The sequence below is a fragment of the Lepeophtheirus salmonis genome, chromosome 1, assembly GCF_016086655.4.
Source record: "Lepeophtheirus salmonis chromosome 1, UVic_Lsal_1.4, whole genome shotgun sequence".
NCBI classification, from domain to species: Eukaryota; Metazoa; Arthropoda; class Copepoda; order Siphonostomatoida; family Caligidae; genus Lepeophtheirus; species Lepeophtheirus salmonis.
The window spans coordinates 1443173-1446477 of NC_052131.2; the positions used below are offsets into that span (position 1 = coordinate 1443173).

At 31.6% G+C, this 3305-nt stretch overlaps 1 pseudogene; it reads right to left on the minus strand.

Annotated features, from left to right (window-relative positions):
* Nucleotides 1–332: 332 nt before the first annotated feature.
* On the minus strand, nucleotides 333–2305 carry LOC121126827 (large ribosomal subunit protein uL11m-like; annotated as a pseudogene).
* Nucleotides 2306–3305: the final 1000 nt, after the last annotated feature.

The window sequence follows — 3305 nt, forward strand, 5'->3', positions numbered from 1 at the left end:
TTTTTGTGTATTTTAGAGTAAAAGGCTGGAATATACAATAAAGATAGTAACTAGTGTTTTTTGTATTGGTTTGAAAATCCCAGACCGGTCTTAGACCAATATAAATTTTGACTGGACAGAGTATCAACGCTATTAATGACCTATTACATTATGTTATAATGTCAACATCAAGTAACTTCTGTTCAAACATTGGTTCTCTAAATTTGTGCAAAAGTTTGATGGGGTCTATTTTTTTTAACGGCGAGTTCTTTTGACAGAGAGAGTCTTTATTGAAAAATTATTCAAAAAATAATAATTACATTATAAACAAAGTCTAATTTAATAAATCACTACTAGTGATGCAATAGTTGAGCTTCCTTGATGGCTTTGATTCCAGTGAGCTGTTCTTTGACCACCTTAGCAGCATCTTTAAGAAATATACCATATTCTTCAAGATCCAGTTAATTTAAAATTTTAATACCGACTCTATGATAAGAAACACAAATCCTTTGCACAATTAATTGTACGTTAATCATTGGCAGTAGAGGATATGAGTTTGACAATCTTGTAGACATGCTTTCGCGCAACCATACAAATAATTTCATTTTTGCTTAAGCCTCTTGAAGTCCCTGCTCCTTACTTGAGGAAATATTCGAATGGAGGATGAGATATCACCAGGTTATAATTTGGATCATGACATATAATGGGGACTCCTGCATTGAAAAGGATTTCAATTGAATTGTCTTCAAGTTAAAGTCTTTAATAAATGACGCAATGTTGACACCCAATTCTCCTAACTGAGATCCAAGTGGAATTCCTGGGTTTGCCATTAGAGTAGAAGTAGAAGTTACAATATGTGTTCGTGATATTAGTCGCAACTTGACTAGCTACTTCACCCATTGTAGACAAAATGACATTTTTTTTAAAGATTTCCTAAAAAGTAATTAATAATTACCCGTTCAAAAAACGAGGTGGAAAAACAATCAATGTTTTGTTTTTAACTTTATGGCATCTATTCTCTTTGGGAAAAGACTTTGCATTAACTAATGCACGATATTTCCATTGAATTATAAGGCTAATGTGTATGGTATCAATACAACTAGAGAAAGCTCTTCATTTGTACGTATGATACCAAATTTTTTTTTCATTGTCTGTTATAAATACTGACTTAGAATAAAGCTTTTTATCAGAAGCAAAAAGTAATAAAAATCAGTATACCCAAACTAAATAGTCAATGAGGCATTTACATTGGAAGCTTTATACAAAGATAATTTGATTCAAATTGATTACTAGTCCATTAATACATACATAATATTTATTGAATTGATAATCATTAATCTTTTTTTATTTATGATAGATTTTATATTTGAGTCCCGTAAACTAACTGAACTAAAAAGATTATAACTTTGCAGTAAATGTACTTTTTAACTAATAGGTTTTTGGAGGTTGTACAAGGATATATACAAAATAATTCTATTTATTGAAAATATCTATTGCATGGATCACGGTCTCAATAATACGACGTCTAATTTGACTTAATTAGTTTTTTTTTAATAATATTATTATTATTGTCATTTATTGTAATCCAACATTAATGATATAAATTAAATATTAATTAAGAAAATAACAAAAAAATTCTAATAATTATACAAACAACAAAAACATTTAAGTTAGTTGAAATAAATAGAAACTACATGCAATAAATCGTTTTATATAGTAAAAACAATGTTAGTGCGTCGTTTCAGGTCCTAGCAAAAGTTTCTGTCTTATAAACTCCGAAACTAGCACATGTACAGCTATATTCCATAAAATATAACTTGTAATATATAATCAAAAGAATAAATAGATTTAAAAGATACGAGGTTGCGTTGATTTTGAAGAAAAACATCCGACAGATTAAAATTAATATTATGTTTATATTACGTCGTGGGTACTATTCAATGAAAAAAAAAACCTTTGTCCCCCTTGTCGTCAAACCTCCTCAAAAAAGTTATACTATGCTGAATAAAAGTTTTTAAGACTATAGGAAGGCATCTTTCTTTACATCCAAAAGCATAAAACAACTCAAAAAACAAATGTGATTAAAAATTCAATTTTAAAATGCAATGTATGCTGACTTAAGTTAGCGATCATCTAGTCCTGTATGGTCACATCCAACCCGTATTCATCCTCAATTTTTCCCCCAGAGGATGTTATGGACTTCCAGGATCCTCGAGCAGTAGTAAAAGAGGTGCCGGCTCGTTTCTTTTACTTCCTTACAAAGAAAACATCGATGTCTATCCTTTTCTGGAATCGATTTATTCGTGAAGAGGCTCGAAGTCGCCATCCTATAGCGAAACCATTTTTGTTTAGCGTTTGACAAGGGTTCCGTATAATGGTCCATGTATTATGGTCATTGACATCCTCTCTAGACCTGCCGTACTCTACGCAATTAATTTTCCAATTATACTCGGAGTCCTCATCAACTTTTTTTTCTTTTTATTCGGTATTGCCTCCAGTCCAATCATTGAGGGAGCAAAGGGTGGAATATTAACTCTAAAGATGAGTTTGTCTTCATTTGGATTCTTTTGAGTGTCAGAAAGTTTGTCCTATCTAGTTCTACGTCTCACTATTCTATTTCTCCGAGCAAGGTAATCCCACTTGATTTCACAACTTCCTCTAAATTATTATAGCGACAATTGCAATTAATAGGTTCATCAGGCCCCAGGAGTGGTAAAATTTGGTGCAGAATTGTGTTACAAAATCTACTCATAGCAGCCCAATGACTACTTAGTTTTTTCAAAAACCTCTAGACTTCACCTTGACCCATAAATATGAATGAGTGATTCGTTCTTGAATTAAGCCAGCTTTATATTCAGGTGCCCCAAAAGTCTTGACTTAATTATTTCAAACTTCACTTTATGGACAGGTGATTAAGCAATTTAACATTTCTACTATGATTTTTCTTTCCTCTCCGACGAATAATCATCATGAGAACTGCAAGGCGGTGGTACTCCTGTGGGAAAGTAAATGTATCCAGTCAGTCTGGGCTACTGGCAACAGACTTACAAATCTTCATACTGATCACCTGACTTGGTTTAAGGTCAATATTCACTATTATCTTTGAAATATGAGCTCCCAAAGCCACAAATAAAATATAATATGCACTTTGAACATATATTAGGCTAAAGACACTATAGGTAGGTACAAGAATAACCTTATTGGAATAATAATTAATAAATCAAGTTATTTTAATTCCTTAAGAAATTCATTAGAAAACTGCTTTAATTCTATAACTTCTTTCATCTCATAAATATGGTAGCAATAGACAAATTGCCTCTTGTGCA